This window comes from Amblyraja radiata, chromosome 17 (genome assembly GCF_010909765.2).
Source record: "Amblyraja radiata isolate CabotCenter1 chromosome 17, sAmbRad1.1.pri, whole genome shotgun sequence".
Classification (NCBI taxonomy): Eukaryota; Metazoa; Chordata; class Chondrichthyes; order Rajiformes; family Rajidae; genus Amblyraja; species Amblyraja radiata.
In genome coordinates this window covers 9,664,321-9,684,189 of record NC_045972.1, presented here as the reverse complement: position 1 = coordinate 9,684,189, position 19,869 = coordinate 9,664,321, and positions in this window count along the sequence as shown.

Genomic DNA, 19,869 nt, shown 5'->3' with positions numbered 1-19,869 from the left:
GTGGGGTACCGCAAGGCTCCGTGCTGGGACCGTAGCTATTTACAATACACATCAATGATTTGGATGAAAGGATTCAAAGTAACATTAGCAAATTTGCAGATGACACAAAGCTGGGTGGCAGTGTGAACTGTGAGGAGGATGCTATGAGAATGCAGGGTGACTTGGACAGGTTGGTGGAGTGGGCAGTTGCATGGCAGATTAAGTTTAATGTGGAAAATATGAGGTTATCCACTTTGGTATCAAAAACAGGAAGGCTATCTAAATGGCGTCAAGTTGGGAAATGGTGAAGTACAACGGGATCTGGGGGTCCTTGTTCATCAGTCTATGAAAGTAAGCATGCAGGTACAGCAGGCAGTGAAGAAAGCGAATGGCATGATGGCCTTTATAACAAGAGGAGTCAAGTATAGGAGCAAAGAGGTCCTTCTGCAGTTGTATATGGCCCTAGTGAGACCACACCTGGAGTATTGTGTGCAGGTTTGCTCCCCTAATTTGAGGAAGGACATTCTTGCTATTGAGGGAGTGCAGCGTAGGTTTACAAGGTTAATTCCCGGGATGGCGGGACCTTCATTTGCTGAGAGAATGGGGTGGCTGGGCTTGTACACTCTGGAGTTTAGAAGGATGAGAGGGTATCTTATTGAAACATAAGATTGTTAAGGGTTTGGACACGCTAGAGGCAGGAAACATGTTCCTGATGTTGGGGGAGTCCAGAACCAGGGGCCACAGTTTAAGAAAAAGAGGTAAGCCCATTAGAATGTAGACGAGGAAACACTTTTTCTCACAGACAGTTGTGAGTCTGTGGAATTCTCTGCCTCAGAGGGTGGTGGAGTTTGGTTCTCTGGATACTTTCAAGAGAGAGCTGGATAGGGCTCTTAAAGATAGTGGAGTCAGGGGATATGGGGAGAAGGCAGGAACGGGGAATTGGGGATGATCAGCCATGATCACATTGAATGGCTTGAGGTGCCGATGGCCTACTCCTGCACCTATTGTCTATTGTCTATAAAAACAATAATAAGCTATTTTTTTTTAAATCTTTCTTTTCTGTGGTGCAACAGTAGAGTTGCTGCCTTACGGCGCTTGCAGTGCCGAAGACCCGGTTTCGATCCTGACAACGCGTGCTGGTGGTGCCTGTACGGAGTCTTTACGTTCTCCCTGTGACCGCGTGGGTTTTCTCCGAGATCTTCGGTTTCCTCCCACACTCCAAAGACGTACAGTATGTAGGTTAATTGGCCTGGTGTATGGGTAAATTGTCCCTTGTGTGTGTAGGATAGTGGAGATCGCTTACGGCACAGACCCGGAGGGCCGAAGGGCCTGTTTCCATGCTGTATCTCTAAACTAAACTAATACTACAGAAAAAATATGGTTAATTATCTATAGTGTGAACACAGGCTTATTTAGTTCCATAGACATAATATTGCATCTTTACTTGCCACATGGTGTGACAGCTTCTTATAAACAGCACAGACTCATTCCTTTTTGGGATTATTTTTCATTTTATTGGATATTTAGATTTTCTATGGCAACAAACATTAGATTGGAAGTAATTGGTTGTCTTTATGGAAATTCTGATTTGTCATTGTGAATGCTTGCTCATGACAAACATACATGAATTGTAGAATTATCTCCCTGTGTGCTGCACCATTTTATTATTAGCTATTTGTAATAACAACCTGCTGAAGTAATTGCTGGATTCCTGTTGCCATCTTTGCTGTTTTAGGTTTTCTTCAAATGTTAGGAAATTGATTTTGCCCTTTCTGATTCACTTTACCTTTACTTTGAAGTGTTTAGTGTCACCATGTTCTGACTAAATAGATGTTTCTAATTTTTAGTAATCATGCTAAAATGTATCAAAATATAAAACAAAGAATGGTGGAGAGCAGTACTCATGCTGACCTCAAAATAAATTAGTCCACCAAACTATGGATTCCCTCTTTCTATAATGTCCAGAATTAGTGATATCATGGAAACCAAACAGATGAAAGGATTTTGATGAACAATACATCAGGAAAGAACAAGCTATTACTTCTCTTACTTTTTAGATATGTTTCTATAAATAAAATAAAGGTTGTGATCTGCATAGATTGAGATAGAAGCTGAAATCAGAAATATTAAAACTAAAAATTTATTGAACTGTGAAATAATAATTCTGGGATAATTAGAACCACCATCTAAAATTAGTTTTTAAGTTTATTGTTTTATGACTTAGTACGTTATTAAAATTATATTTAACTATAATATTTCACATGATGTTTTGGTTAAGGATTCATTTTAAAAATGAATGCAAAATCACTGATTCTGTTATTTTGTTTTGCAAAGATTACAGTAGTAAATGTTGTGAATGAAGAGGATATCTCTGGCAATCATCTGGATTCAGATGTTAAATGTGCATGACTCAGAAGTTGCAATTAAAACTGCTAAAATATATATTTTCCTGAATTTGGGGATTATCACTTGGCTGGATATCTACTCAAGTTTACAATTATTTTTTGGGTAGACAGAACTTCACAAAAATGTAGTATTTAATAAATTCTACTTGAATTAAAATAACTTTTTCTTCATAAACCAGGTAAACCGAACAAAACTGGGAGGCACGGTATTATTTTCACAAGGGTAAGAATAGATAGAAATGTAGAATTTACACCCATTTCAAGTTATTAGACAAATAAATTGTTAATCTAATGATGATAATATAATAGCTGCTGCCTGATTGAACATAATCTTTTCATTTATTATTAACAGTCAGTTTGGTATCTCCACATACTTTCTAAAGTATGCTAATATGCATGAGAGATCAAATTCAGCTGATCTGTAGAACTGGCAGTTGCAGTTGGAGAATTGGAGACAGGCAGACTGGAAGTATTCTGAGTTCCTAAATGGGCACAATTTCAGTTCATGTATATGTAGTGAACTATAAGCTCTATAAATTAAATATCTTACTACAAACACAATTCATATGTTAATTCATATCACGGTTCAGTGTTTGTGATCGGTGAGTCAAAATATGTCATTGTTTAACAAGGCAGCGTGACTCGGGTCTGAAATAACTAATCTGTGGAGTGTGAAATCTGAGTCGAACATTTGCTAACAACGGAATTATCTTAATTGAAAATATATTGGTTGGTGTTGTCATATAGTATGTGGTCATTGACGGTAATGCATCTTAAATGGCTATAGAATATGTTTTATACATAAAATTTCCTGAAACATTTTCAGTTAAAGATGGATCTGTGAGAACTGGTGTTAACTAATTCTAATCCTAATCTTGTTCAAACTAGATCAGCAAGCAGTTAAAAGATTTACTATTGCCCTTGGTTTCTAATTCTAACGTATTCTTCTGTGCAGTTGGAAGGATGTCTGCATCATGTGCATATTGTAGTCCTGTGCATCATTGTGATGCAACTGGCATTTAGAAAAAAAAATCTGTCCTAATCATAAAACCATCCCTATGATTTGTCTGAATGTTGTAGGCTGTTCTTAGAAAGCCCCTTGCTACTGCATGTTTGTTGCTTTTGTTTACAGCAATCTAATATTAATTAGTTTAGATTGATACTGGAAAATCTCATTCAGAAACATGAGATCTTTTTGTAGTATTTGAGGTGTGAGACGACCTCTACTGGATGTTTGCTGTAATATCCAATACAAGCAATCCGGAGGCTGCAGCAAATTGTCCGATCAGTTAAGAAGGTTGTTGGCTGCAACCATTACACCCCCATTGACGAACTGTACACTACAAGGGCCGGGAAGCGAGGGGGTAAGGTCATCTCTGACCCCTCTAACCCTGGCCACAAACTCTTTGAAGCACTTCCCTCTGGAAGGTGACTTCGACTGTCAAAGCGGCCACAGCCAGATATAAAAACAGCTTTTTTCCACGAGTAGTAGCTTTACTCCACAGCAAAAAGTCTGTAGCCTCATTTTCCTCTGGTATTTTATTTCATTCACATGTTTAAACTGTAATGTTTTATTATTAATGTTTAATGTTTTATGTCATTCTTAATTGTTACTGTATGTCGTGTTGTCACTTGCGAGCGGAGCACCAAGGCAAACTCCTTGTATGTGTACATACTTGGCCAATAAACGTATTCATTCATTCATTCTTAAACTCAACTGCAATTTTTTTTAATGCCAACAGTATAGTACAATAATTAATCCTCTACCTAAATTTACTACTCTGAAAATCCGTACTTTTCACATGCCTGTGAAGCATCGATGCAAAACATTTGTTGAATTCTGCCTTATCAATGATCTCTCTTATATTATGCATCCAAAGTGTTGATTTTCAACTTCTTGCTTAATGAAGCATTTGCCTCTGGTCATGCAACACATTGAAACACAAGCTGGAGAAAGTCATGATGATGATGATGATGATGATTACCTGCAATAGGAAGGAGTACAAACACCTCCTCTTGATCCAAAAACATTGTCATCACTGCAGTGCTTTCAGAAAATATTCAGACCCCTTCACTTTTTCCACATTTTGTTATGTTACAGCCTTAATTTAAAATGGATTAAAACAATTTTTGTATCATCAATCCACACACAATACCCCAGAATGAAGAAGCAGAAACAGGTGTTTAGAAATTTTTGCAAAGTAATTAAAAATAAATAACTGAAATACCGCATTTACATAAGTATTCAGACCCTTTGCTATGACACTCAAAATTGAGCTTCGGTTCATCTGTTTCCATTGATTATCCTTGAGATGTTTCTACAACTTGACTGGAGTCCACCAGTGGTAAATTAAATTGGTTGGACATGTTTTGGAAAGGCACACACCTGTCTATCTAAGGTCTCACAATTGACAGTGCATGTCAGAGCAAAAACCAAGCTATGAAGACGAAGAAATTGTCCGTAGACCTCCAAGACAGGATTGTGGCTGATCAGCCATGATCACAGTGAATGGCGGTGCTGGTTCGATGGGCCGAATGGCCTTCTCCTGCAGCTATTGTCTATTGTGTCGAGACACAAATCTGGGGAAGGGTATAAAACAATTTCTGCAGCATTACAGTTCCCGAAGAGCACAGTGGCCTCCGTCATTCTTAAATGGAAGAACGTTGGAACCATCAGGATTCTTCATAGAGTTGGCCGCCTGGCCAAACTGAGCAATTGGGTGAGAAGGGCCTTGGTCAGGGGGGTGACCAAGAACCCGATGGTCACTCTGACAGAGCTCCAGAGTTCCTCTGTGGAGATGGGAGAATCTTACGGAAGGACAACTATATCTGCGGCAATCCACCAATCAGGCCTTTATGGTCGAGTGGCCGGACGGAAGCCACTCCTCAGTAAAAGGCACATGACAGCCCACTTGGAGTTTGCCAAAAGGGTTGTTTTCTCTGGTGCTCTGGTCTGATGAAACCAAGATTGAACTCTCTGGCCTGAATGCCAAGTGTCATGTCTGGAGGAAACCAGGCACCGCTCATCATCTGGCCAATACCATACCTATGGTGAAGCATGGTAGTGGCAGCATCATGCTGTAGGGATGTTTTTCAGCGGTAGGAACTGGGAGACCAGTCAGGATCGAGGGAAAGATGAACGGAGAAAAGTACAGAGAGATCCTTGATGAAAACCTGCTCCAGTGCGTTCTGAACCTCAGACTGGGCTGGAGGTTCACCTTCTAACAGGACAACGATCCTAAGCACACTGCCAAGACAACACAGGAGTGGCTTTGTGACAAGTCTGTGAATGTCCTTGAGTGGCCCAGCCAGAGACCGGACTTGAACCCGATCGAACATCTCTGGAGGGACCTGAAAATACCTGTGCATTGACGCTCCCCATCCAACCTGACAGAGCTTGAGAGGATCTGCAGAGAAGAATGGGAGAAATTATCCGAATACAGGTGTGCCAAGCTTGTAGCATCATACTCAAGAAGACTTGAGGCTGTAATCGCTGCCAAAGGTGCCTCAACAAAGTACTGAGTAAAGGGTCTGAATACTTATGTAAATGTGATATTTCAGTTATTTCTTTTTAATTACTTTGCAAAAATTTCTAAACACCTGTTTTCATTTTTTATTATGGGATATTGTGTGTAGATTGATGATTAAACAAATGAATTTAGTGTATTTTGGAATAAGGCTGTAACGTAATAACAAAATGTAGAAAATTGAAGGGGTCTGAATACTTCTGAATGCACTGAATATCCCCAAGTACCAGACACAACGGCTGGCGCGGTACCGTGCAAGAGTGGCCGCAGTGAACATGTACAGATCCAGCGTCCAAGAACGCTGTATACGAGGACTGACTCGGCCACTGACCAGACCGCCAAGATCGAGGACGGGCCAACGAGAACAAAGACCCGGCAACTGTGGAAAACGAAGACCAAATGGCCTCATTGCGCGGCGGCGGCAGACCTTGTTCGCCGCTGAGACGAAGAGTCCGGTGGGTTATTGCCTGCAGGGAAAGCTTGGAAATCCCAAAGAGCAGAGAGTTGAGGAGGGAGCCGCTTGCGATGATGGATGCGAGGAGTGGGCTGGTAGGAGAGGGACCAGGGTATTGCCTGCTGCACCTTCAAGGTTGTCTGCAGGAGGCGTGTGGGGCCGCCCAGGACACGGAGACTGTTGGACGAGGAGAGGGGATGTGGGCCTGTAGCAGCCTGGGGCTTACCTGGATCGGGGGCGCTCGGTGCCTCCAACATGTGGACCAGACTTTGGACTTTTTTTCTTGGTCAATGGCTCCAAAATATGGCAACTGTGCATCTGTGGTTGTGCAAAATAATTTTACTATGCTTTACCATCAGGACTTTACCATCAATTACAAGGCTGGATATCACTCTAGCAAGCAACTCATCTGACTTCTGAAAACCTTTTCATCATCTACCAGGTAGTTTGGGAGTACAATGGGAAACTCTTCTTGAATGAGTGCATCTCAGTTAACGCTCAGGAAACTCCCATCTATCCAGGAATTTGTAAGCTCAATGCTCATTTGCTTCATTGCTGATCCATATATTAAAAAATACATTAGAACAATTTTATCCCTTAATAGAGCAAGAGTATTGGAACACCACCACCTGCAATGTTCTTTGTGTTTCTCCTGAATTGTAAATATATTGCTGAAGTTGGGTGTAAATCCAAGTTCAAGTTCAAGTGAGTTTATTGTCATGTGTCCCTGTATAGGACAATGAAATTCTTGCTTTGGTTCAGCACACAGAACATAGTAGGCATTTACTACAAAACAGATAAGTGTGTCCTTATACCATGATATAAATATACTCCTAATAACACTGCAGAATTACCTTCATCACATGGACTGCAGCAATTCAAAAAGTTATACCAGCAATATTTGCTCAAATATAATTAGGCACGGATATTAAAAGTCAGCTGTTTCATTGGCTCCCACATCCTGGCAATGAATATAAGAAATAATAGCAATATTTCTGGTAGTCTCAGTAAAATCAGGGGAAATTTATATTCAGAAGAGGATAACAAAACAAGTAAACAAAATGCCATACCTTCTCAATCACAATACATAAGAAGGCTTTATTGAGGCAGCTGCAAATGGTAAATTGAAAGCTTTAAATTGAGGTATCACCTACAACCTAAAAGGTGGCACTGCTGTCACAGGTCCATCAGCAAGTGTGCAGAGGAATGCCTACCCAAAAAAGATGATACATTTGTTCCTCATAAGGTCTACTATCAGGTTAAGTCCATGTCAGCATTATTAGAGTTAAACGATCCCATGCGCTACAAAAAAATCTATCCATGACCTTCAGAGCCATTAAGGATGTTGAGAGAATTCTGGATCAAGGTAGAGTCCTGAGCCTATGGCACAGACATCGATTCAGACAATGCTTGCATACTAAATGAGCTACAAAGCGAAGTCAGGCAGTATCGTTGCCAGTAACAGGTCCCTTCCCAATGGGCTCTATGCATTCTATGTTCACTTTGAACCGAAGGTCACTTAAAAAACATCACCTGTCTCCTCAACTGTGGTTCCGCCAGAACCAACGGTCACCACGGCAGACGTATGATCAGTTTGAAGAACAGCACCGCACATGAAAGGGTTTTTTGTCTCACAATGTTTGCGCCAAAAATGATGCTTAGTTAAACTCATCTCATCTGCCTGTACATGACCCATATCCCTCTATTCCTTGCAATTTCATGTGCCTAAAAGTCTCTTAAATGCCACAATGTGTTCCAGGCCCCCACCACTCTATATAAAAAAAACTTGCTCTGCATATCTGCATTAAACTTTTCCCCTCTCACCTTATAGCTATGTCTGTAGTGTTGGATATTTCCACCCTCAAAAAAATGTTTTGACTGTCTACCCCTATCTATGCCTCTCATAATGTTACATCCTTTTATCATCTTCCCTCACACTCTGAACCTCCATTTGGCCCAACTCACTGCATTTAACTTCAGCAAAACACCCTCACTTTCATTGGAGTTCGACCCCTTCCAATTTGGCAGTTTTACTTTAGATTTTTCCCTATAGCAAATCCAAATCTTAGAACAGAACAATTCATAGGCAGAAGCCAGGAGCGGGGACATTTTGGGCAGGACCCTTTTTCAGACTTCAGAAGTTGGGATGTAATATTGCAGATGTACAAGACGTTTGCTGAGGCTGTACTTGGAGTATTGCGTTCAATTTTAATCATACTGCTCTGGGAAAAATGTAATTAAGCTAGAAAAGAGGCAGAGAAAATTTGTGAGGAAGTTGCCAGGACTCAAATCCCTGATCTTTACAGAATGGTTGTGGGCAGCACAGTGGTGCAGCAGTAGAGTTGCTGCCTTACAGCACCAGAGACCCGGGTTCAATCCTGACTAAGGGGGATGTCCCTACGGAGTTTTATGTTCCCCCTGTGACTACGTGGGTTTTCTCCAAGTGCTCCGGTTTCTTCCCACACTCCAAAGATGTATTGGTTTGTAGGTTAATTGGCTTTTGTAAATTATAAATTGTTGCGAGTGTGTCGGATGAGGTGTATGAGGTGATCACTGGTCAACTGTTTCCACGTTGTATCTCTAAAGTCTAAAGTAAAACCTAAAGGTTGGGTAGGCTAGGACTTTATTCCTTGGATCACAGGAAGTTGAGGAGTGATCTTATAGAGGTGTATAAAGTTTGAGTTTAGTTTATTGATATGTGTACTAATAGACAATAGGTACAGGAGCAGGCCATTTGGCCCTTCGAGCCAGCACCGAATGTGGTCATGGCTGATCGTCCCAAATCAGTACCCCATTCCTGCCTTCTCCCCATATCCCCTGACTCCGCTATTTTTAAGAGCCCTATCTAGCTCTCTCTTGAAAGCATCCAGAGAACCTGCCTCCACTGCCCTCTGAGGCAGAGAATTCCACAGACTCACCACTCTCTGTGAGAAAAAGTGTTTCCTCGTCTCCGTTCTAAATGGCTTACCTCTTATTCTTAAACTGTGGCCCCTGGTTCTGGACTCCCCCAACATCAGGAACATGTTTCCTGCCTCCAGCGTGTCCAAACCCTTAACAATCTTATATGTCTCAATAAGATACCGAGGTACAGTGAAAAGCTTTTTGTTGCATGCTAACCAGTCAACGGAAAGACAATACGAGATTACAATTGAGCCATCCACAATGTACAGATAAAGTTAGACAAAAGTGCTGGAGAAACTCAGCGGGTGCAGCAGCATCTATGGAGCGAAGGAAATAGGCAACGTTTCGGGCCGAAACCCTTCTTCAGACAAGTAAAGATAAAGTTAATGGATAATGTGATTATACTGTATTAACAATCTCCTGTGCTGAAACCCATTGCTCATGACTCTTAGCTCAGTTCAGTTTAGTTTATTGTCACATGTACTAAGGTAGTGAAATGCTTTTGTTGCATGCTATCCAGTCGGCAGAAAGACAATACATGACTACAATTGAGCCATACAAAATGACTGAGCCTTCTTCACCACCCTGTCTACTTCCAATGCCAGGTTCAGGGAACTATATACATGTATTCTAGATCCAAGACCAAGTCAGTCAAAGCCATGATCTTAGATAGACACAAAATGCTGGAGCAACTCAGCAGATCAGGAAGCATCTCTGGAGAAAAGGAATAGGTGGCGTTTCGGGTCGAGACCCTTCTTCAGTCTGGAATTACTCCAGCAATCTATATCTATCTTCAGTGTAAACCAGCATCTGCAGTTCCTTCCTACACATTATTCCTAGATCCATCTGCTCAGCAACATCCTTCAAGGCCCTAACATACCATTCACTCTGAAGGTCCTGCCCTGGTTTGACTTTCCAAAATGCAACATGAAAATGCATCTAAATTAAACCCCATTAGACATTTCTCTGCCCACTTGCCCAGCTGATCAAGATCCCACTGTAATTCTTGAAATCCATCTTCACTGTCTATGATACCGCCTATTATAGTGTCATCCACAAACTTACTAATCATATAAAATCATGAAGGGAAGGGTGAATATATAGTCATTTTCCCAGGGTAGGGGAATCAAGAACTAGAGGGAATAGCTTTAAGGTGAAAGGGAAGAGATTTAATAGGAACCTGAGGGGCAACTTTTCCACACAGAAGGTGATGGGTTTCTTCAACAAGCTGTCAGAAGAAATAGTTGAGGCACACATAATAATCATATTTAAGAAACATTTGGACAGATGCATGGAAATAACAGATTTAGAGAGATATGGTGTGTGAGTGGGACCAATTTGGTCACCAGGGCATTTTGGTCTGCATAGACAAGTTGGTCGGAATAGCCTGTTTCCATGCTGAATGACTATAATTCTGCATGGTCAAAAAGATTCTCTTGACATCATATTGAAATCATAATTTCCCTCATTTCCCCTTATTCTAAAATCATCCTGTTTGATGTTCAGGTATTTAAAGTCCACTAATATTGCCATTTTCATTTCAGAAAATGTTCTAAAGAACATTATAATGTACTAGACTAAGTGCAGACCCATTGGGTCTGTTCCCCCAACACATTATTCCACCACTAACCCATAGCTCGCAACTGCGCAGGCGCGGTTCATTTCCCCTCATCCCCTAGCACTCCCTCCCCCTCCTCTTCACCATCCCTCTTCTTTCCCCTCTCCTCCTCCCCTCCCCCAATCCCTCCCTCACCTCTCCCTCCCTCTCCTTTCCCCTACCCTCAGCCACTCCCCCCCCCCTCCATAACTCCTCTCCCCTGCTATTCTTCTATGCCCCACCTCCCCTCTCCTCATCTCCCCCTACCCCCCCCACTATCCCTCCTTACCTCCCCCACTGCCGTCCTCTCCCTCTATTCCCCACCTCCCCGACTCCCGCCCTCCACTCCCTCTATTCCCCTCCTCCCCCATTCTCCCTCCTCACCTCCCCCACTTTCCTCCCTCTCCCTCCCTACCCCCTCCTCTCCCACAATCCCCCCCACACTCCCTCCTCACCTCCCCAGGATCTCGAGGTTGCAGCTGTCGGCCTCAGAGTCAGCCTCAGCACCCAGGCCCCGGATGACTGACAGTGGACGGAGTCAATCAGTGTGGCGATGATGCAGGATGGAGCGTCGCTGTCCAGGCCGTGGCGGTGACTGACAGGAGAGGAGACCAATTTGCGCATGCGTGGTTTTAAAGATTTTTAAACCTTAATAACTTTTAATATATATCATTGATCAGAACGAAACATGTTGCACTTGCAGCACAGGAGAATGATGAATACGGTGGCGAAAAATCAAAGTGCTATCGTGTACCGTTTTTGCGCAAATAGAATAACCACGCAAACCAGAATATATACATATATATGCTGGGCTGGCAGCTCAGTCACTCAGGCCTGGTGGGCTGGCAGTCACTCAGGCCTGGTGGGCTGGCAGCTCAATCACTCAGGCCTGGTGGGCTGGAAGCTTAGTCACTCAGGGTTGGTGGGCTGGCAGCTCAGAAATTGCCAGAAATTCTGCCCAATTCAGGAGCGAGACTCTGAGAGAGAGATGGGGGAGAGGGTGGAGAATCAATTTTAGACATTTCTCATCTTTTTCTGCAGATCACAGCAATGAAGGAGGAAAGTCTATCCTGGCCTTGATCTCACAGGGAGCCAATGATGGGAGGGAGAAAAATACTGGGGTGAGGTTTAATACTTGCAGGGGGATTACTTACTGATGGGCTGAAGGGACTCCTCCTGGGCTAGTACAGGACCGATGGGCCAAAAGGGCTTAAAAAAAAAAAGATCTGAGTGAAATCTCGGTGAAAGGCACTTTTTCTGGACTTTTCCTGGCCTGGCACGGGCCTTTTGGGCCAAAATGCTCCTCCTGGGCTAATACGGGCATTTTGGGCAAAAGGTTTCTCGGCTAATAGGGGCCTTGTGGGCCGGAATTAGTGGTTTCAGCCAGGCCAAACACCTCATTTCCATTTCCATTTCAATTTCAAGCACAGGGCAGGCCAAACAATTAATTTCCATTTCAATTTCAAGCACAAGGCAGGCCAAACGACTCATTCCATTTTCATTTCCATTTCAATTTCAAGCACAGGGCAGGCCAAACAATTCATTTCATTTTAATTTCATTTCATTTCCATTTCCATTGCAGTTTCATCCAGGGCAGCCCAAACAGCTCATTGCATTTTCATTTCATTTCATTTCCATTGCAGTTTCAAGCACAGGGCAGGCTAAACAGCTCATTGCATTTTCATTTCCATTTCCATTTCAGTTTCAAGCACAGGGCAGCCCAAACAGCTCATTGCATTTTCATTTCATTTGCATTTCCATCGCAGTTTCAAGCACAGGGCAGGCCAACCAGCTCATTGCATTTTCATTTCATTTCCATTTCCATTTCCATTGCAGTTTCAAGCACAGGGCAGGCCACACAGCTCATTGCATTTTCATTTCATTTCCAATTCCATTGCAGTTTCAAGCACAGGGCAGGCCAAACAAATCATTTCATTTTCATTAAGGGCTAACAAATCATTTATTGCAAGTACATTGCAGATTCACAATTCAGTTGATCCACAGCTTAGAATCACAGTCGTGGCATCCCCCTCGCCATCTTCCAGAGTGACTGACTCGCGTCCAGGCATCCGGGGTTTTATAGTCCTGCCCCCCAGGAAGGGGCGTTACCTTCATCGTGGTGATTGACAGGCGAAAGGACCAATCAGCTGATCTCAATATTTTTTTAACACTCATAACTTTTTTTCATCGATCGGAAAAATCCTCGGGACTGCCTCAGAGGAGGCGGACTGTGAGTAGGATGGCCAGAAAATCATAGCGATATACGGTAGCATTTTTTCTAAAATCAATATACAGCGCAGACAGGAAGTGGTCAACATGAGACTTTCAGTTATATAGATATATATATACACATACTAGACTAAGTCGGACCCGTTGGGTCCCTGTCATACAGGAGACCTGGTCCCCCATTGCAACCTGTTCCCCAACGCAATATTCCACCACTCACCCGTTCCCCAACACAGGAGGCCTGGTCCCCCAATGCAACCCGTTCCCCCAACGCAATATTCGACCACTCACCCGTAGCCTTCACGAAAGGCCTGGTTCCCCAACGCAATCCGTTCCCCAACGCAACATTCCACCATTCACCTGTCTCCCCAACACAACCTATTCCCCCAACGCAATATTCAACCACTCAACCATAGCCCCCAACTGCGCAGGGGCTGCTCATTTCACCTTATTCACCCTCCCTCATTTTAAACTTTAAAAAAAATGCAATTGCACTTGCTTGTGCTGCCAGGATTCGGTGTCCTGGGATTGCAACATTGTAGAGAACAGGGCTACAGTCCCATTATGACGAATTAGCTGTAAGTGCCAGTGCAGAGGGAAGACATTTTTCTCAAATAGGGGTTTTTTTAATTAAAAAATGTGAATAACTTTTTAAATATAACATGAAACTGAACGAAACTTGATAAAAACACACCACAAGAGTAAGGTTGTCCAAAAAAGTAATGAGTAAGGTGGTCCAAAAATTGTTGCGTTGTCGTGTCCTGCTTTGGCGTAATTCAGGGCATGAAAAGCATGTGTACAAACAAACACACAAACTTATCACAGACAATATGAAAGTTTTAGTAATATACTAGACCAAGTGCAGTCCCGTTGGGTCTGCTCCCCCAATGCACCCGTTCCCTACCCGTAACCCCCACGGGAGGCATGGTCCTCCAACTCAAGCCGTTCCGAACGTGAGATTCCAGCACTCCCCTGCCTCCCTCAGCAATGGGCTTTAAAAAAAATTCCAATTGCACTTCCCCTGCGTGTTGAAATAGCAATTCACCCTCCCCCGCCTGTGAGGTGAAAAGTTCAGTGTCCCTGTGTCGCAACATTGTGCTGCCAGGATTCAGTGTCCTGGGATGGAAACTGTGTTCAGCGTGTTGGAAACCCGCAGGAATGATTTTAATGATTTTAATGAAAAATGTGAATCAGAACATGTCTGCTCCCCCAACGGTGTGGTCTCCCAACGCAATATTCCACCATTCAGCCGTTCTCCCAACGCAACCTAACCCATTCCTGAACGTAAGATTCCAGCACTGCCCTGCCTCCCTCAGCAGTGGACAATTGCACTTCCACTGCCTGCCGCAGGAGTTCCCACTGCAATACCAATTGGCCCTTCCGCTCCTGTTAAAAAATCCCATTGAGGTGAATAGTTCAGATTGTTTCTGTCTTGCAACTTTGTATCGAAGTGTGTTGGAAGCTGGGAGGAAGGATTTGAACAGGTTTTTTTTAAAGTTGGTATTTTTAAAACTTTAATCGTGAATAACGTGAAATATAGGATGAAATCTTCAGTGAAGCTGATCACTGCTAGCCAAGCCATTGTGCCGTCATTAGTGGAAGCTGGTCGTTTTAAATTCAAAGTCTTTTGATTTTTTTTAATTTTAATCAGTAGTAAGTCGAGAATAAGTCTAGATATAAAGCATAAAATGTTCAGTGAATGTGAATTCTGCCTAAAGAGGGGAAAAATGTGAATCAGAATATGTAAAAATGGAATCGTTACCGCCTAGTGTTTTTGTGAAGATGTAAAGACAACCACATATACACACATAAACACACACATATACAAGATGAGACTTAATAAGTATATATGATATATGATGATATGATATGAAGATAGTTAGATATAGATTCCCTAATCAGTACACCATCAACCAAAATGTTTCTCCCATTCACTTCTCTGTAAACACAATGTATTCATGAACATTAGATACCAAGACCTCATAATTTTTATGCCAGTTCTGTACTGGCCATTTCATAATAGTCCAGATAGCTACTTGAGTCTACAAAGATAGGAAAGCTCGAAAGAAGGGAGAAAATGATTTTGAGAGAAGTTGTATTTAATATCAAAATTGTAAGTTTATATGGATTTATAAATATGAAAAAGGCAGCTGAGATAAGTGTGGAGCCTCTAGAATATGAAGCTGGCAAATTAATAATAGAATTTACAGAGAAATGGCTGATATGTTCAATCTTTTTTTTGTATCTGTCTTCACTGTGCAAATGTCCCAACGATAACAGGTTTGGTCATTTCAAATAAAAAGTTGGACTTGTAAACATCCTAATCACAAGGTGTAAAGTATTAGAGAAACCTATTGGGCTGAGGGTGAACAAATCACAGGGACCTGGTGACCTGCACCAAAGTATTCTAAAAGAAGTAATTACAGAGATAGTGAACCCATTGGTTGAATCGTTTCAAATCTCACCAAATCGCAGGAGTATAACAGCAGATTGGAAAGCAGCCAATGTGACTATAGTTTAAAAAAGAGTAGAGGCCAGGGAAATATAGACCAATTAGTTTCACATCTAATATATGGAATAAATTGGTCCTTTTCAGGCAGGCCGATGTAACTTGTAAAGTGCCCCAGTGATTGGTTCTTGACCTTCAAATTGTTTACTATTTAAATTAATGCCTGGAGGCTAGAATAAATGTTAGGTTTCCAAGTATTCCAATGATATATGTAAATAAATGGCAAAGTATGTTGTGATGTAGACATTGTGATTCTGCCACAGGAGATCGGTATTTGAGTGGTTGGGAGAAAACCTAGCAAATGGAGTTTAATGTGGCGGAGTGGTGAAGTTATGCATATGGTTAAGAGGAATTACAATGGAGAGAGACAGCAGATGAGTGATATTTGGGGGTGGGGGGAGTGGTTCTTCGTTTTCTGGTGTATGAATCACAAAGTTGTAGCAGGTGATTCCAAACTGTAGTTAATGTCAAACGGAATGTTGGCCTTTATTGCAAAGGAGTTGGAGATTAAGTCTAGTGAAGTTTTGTTGCAATTGCGCAGAATGTTGGTGAGGCTGCATCTGGAATAGTATGTACAGTTTTGTTCCCCTATCTAAAATAAGGATATAGTAGAATTGCAGGCAGTACAGAAGAAATTCACCAGGCTAATCCAGAGAATGAGGTGTGATTTTATTTAAACAAACAGGATCCTAAAGGGCCTGTCCCACCAGCATGCGATTGCATGCGTCTAGAGCGACCAAATGGTAAGTAAATGCTAAGTAAGCGCAAAGTTTGCGCATGACCAAACGTAATTTACGTCACTCACCAATCAGCTGGGCAGGAGGCGGGTCGACTGAATTTGGAAGTCGCACGGCGTCGGGTGGTGACGTCATCGCGCAACGCCATGCGCTAGGCGTATGCCGTCAAGACGCTGTATATGGCGTCAAGACGCTGCGTACGATGTCGAGACGCTGCGTACGCCTGTCGAGGCGCTGCAAACGGCCTCAATGCAGCTGCGGGCCGACAGGCCGTTGTCGCGTGGCATCTTCGGACAGTGCAAGATTTTTGGAGCCCCGCGCGATGTCGGGACCAGCCCCGCACAACTCCATACACCTCTGCCGATCGAAGTGGGACCAGCCCCGCGAGGCTGTACACCTCAAGCAACCACGTTTGGTCATGCTAGACGCATGCTATCGCATGCTGGTGGGACAGGCCCTTTAGGGGCTTGACAGCTTGGACGTTGGGATGTGAGAGTCATGAACAAAGGGACGTTGCTAAGTCATTCAAAACTCAGGTGCATTGAAATTTCTGTTCTGATAGCACTGAAACTGTTGAATTATCTGCCGTAAGGGTAAACGCCAGGTCATGAAATATATTTTAGGTGGAGAAAGATAACTATTTGAGAGATCGATGAATTGAGGGTTATGGGGAACTGGCACAGATGAGGAGGTTAGACCAGCATAAATCAGCCATGACCATGTTGAGTGGTGTCATGTTTGAAGGTCCTGGTGGCCTATCCATGCTTCACTTTCTTGGAATTATATCCAATATAATGCCTATGCACCTTATTTTTCACTTCTGCTTAGAAATTGTCCATTCTCTTTCCAATGTGGTTTAATTTTCCCCAACTGCACAAGTAAACTGTTGTGTGAGGATGTTATTTCCACAACGGTTAAGGTGCAACCCATCCCTTGAGGTGCTTCCAGCCATTGAAATGACCCAATAGCCCACAAATATAAAGCACTCTTTCCTGAAATGCACTGTACCTCAAGCCATATATTGGTCCTTATTTACTTCCTGTAGCTTTCAGTTGGGGATAGCCTCACCTAAAAATGTACCTAAGTAATTTAACTGAAAAGAGAAACTTAATACTCACCAAATAACAAATCCAACTCTGTGTTCCTCAATAGTCTATCAATCAATCAATCAATCAATCAATCAATCAATCAATCAATCAATCAATCAATCAATCAATCAATCAATCAGTTTTATAATACTCAACGAATTTGATAATCTTCATTCTCTGTATCTAATAAAAATGTATCACTTGGAGATAATTTACATCAACGCATTATCCAATCTTCTCATGACCTTCTGTGAGATGAACGTTTCTCTCTGTTCTATTTTTTAAACTCTCTAAGCACCTCTGTCCACACATTATTTAAAAAAATGTTGCCTCTCTCCAGGCCCGTACGAAGCTTTTCAAAAAGGGGGTGGAATGACAGGATTACAGAAAACTTAATGTGAAATAATGTGCGTGCTGCGCACATCACGAGTGCGAAGCGTGAAGTCCCTCGATGCCAGGGTCCAGGGCCCGCTTAAGCCCCTCGAAGTTCAGGGGTTTTAGATGCTCTCTGATGCATTCTGAGCCTTATTTTGGAGCATTTTTGTACCAAATTTATGCCCAATATTTCAGAAATTAACAGGAATCTGAGAGGTAGCTTTTTCACACAAAGTGTGCTGGGTGTATGTAACGTACTGCCAGAGGAGGTAGTTAAGGCTGGGACTATCCTAATGTTTAAGGGGAAATCTTTTAGGACTGAGATGAGAAAAACATTTTTTACACAGAGAGTGGTGAATCTCTGGAATTCACTGGCACAGAATGTAGTTGAGGCCAGTTCATTGGCTATATTTAAGAGGGAGTTAGATGTGGCCCTTGTGGCTAAAGGGAACAGGGGGCATGGAGAGAAAGCATGTACAGGATACTGAGTTGGATGATCAGCCATGATCATATTGAATGGCGGTGCAGGCTCGAAGGGCCGAATGGCCTACTCCTGCACCTAGTTTCTATGTTTAAGAGACATTTGGGCACGTACATGGATAGGATATATTTAGATGGATATGGGCCAAACGCGTGTGAGTGGGACTAGTTTAGATGGGTCATGTTGGTCGGTGTGGGCAAGTTGGGCTGAAGGGCCTGTTTCCACATTGCATCATTCTATGACTAAAAAGTGAAGAAGAAAAATGCATGTAGATAAGTAGAGCAGATTTGAAAGAGGAGTGAAATGTAAAGGCAGAGAGAGGTTTATGGGTGGAAAGGAACATAGGAAAGGAGGGGGGAAAGAGGGCTTGGGCAGATGGGTGAAGGGGAAAATAGTCACAAAGTGCTGGCTGGAGTAACTCAGTGGGTCAGGCAGCATCTCTGGAGAAAAGGTATAGATTATATTTCGGGTCAAGACCGTTCTTCAGTAATATTCATGATGTGACATGCATAGACATTCCTGAATGTTACCCAAACCATTCAGGTCAGGGAGGTCATGTTGCAGTTGTATAAGACGTTGGTGGGACCGCATTTAGAATATTGTGTTCAGTTCTGGGCACCATGTTATAGGAAAGATGTCATCAAACTGGAAAGGGTACAGTGAAGATTTACGAGGATGTTGCCAGGACTAGAGGGTCAGAGCTATAGGGAGAGGTTGAGTGGCAAGAGTAGAGGAGAGGGGAGAGTACACATCTTGCGGTGCTCCTATGCTGAGCGTTTGCGGGTCCGAGATATGCTTTCCTGCCTCACATGCTGCTTCCTGTCTGTCAGGAAGCTGGTGATCCACCGACAGAGGGGTTCAGGCACAGTCAACTCAAAGTTTGGAGCGTAGTAGCTCTGGCACAATGGTGTTGAATGCGGAGCTAAAATCAATAAAACAAAATCCTCGCATAGGTCCCCTGGCGGTCTAGGTGCTGGAGGATGAAGTGCAGGCCCAGATTGACTGCGTCATCCACAGATCTATTGGCCCAACATGCAAAATGCCGATGGTCCAGCAGACGGTTTGTGATATTTTTCAGCTTGGCCAGCACAAGCCTTTCAATGGTCTTCATGACTACAGAGGTCAGTGCGACAAGCCTGTAGTCATTAAGACCAGTAATCCTTACCTTTTTGGGTACAGGGACAATAGTGGAGACTTTGAAGCAGGCAGGGACAGTGCATCTTTGCAGGGACTGGTTAAAATGAGTAATTGGGTGTGAAGTGGTGATTGGGGTGGGAAAGGGTCCACTTTTTTCATACTGGAGTCTTGCCTGAAGTAGATGTGTAGTGGTGAATGGGAAGGAGAGGATGCAGGGTCCATTCTTTGCAGACTGGGGTCTGGCTGTGTTTGTTGGGGAAGGGGTACCAGGGTTACGTTTCTGATTTTCAAACCTGCAGTAAAACTCATTCAGGTCGTTCGTCAGCTGACGATTGTCCAAAGAGCGGGGGGCTTTCCTCTTATAGCTGGTGATTTCTTGCATGCCCTTCCAAACTGAAGAAGAGTCATTAGCTGAGAACTTGCTCCTCAACTTCTCAGAGTACCTTTCCTTGG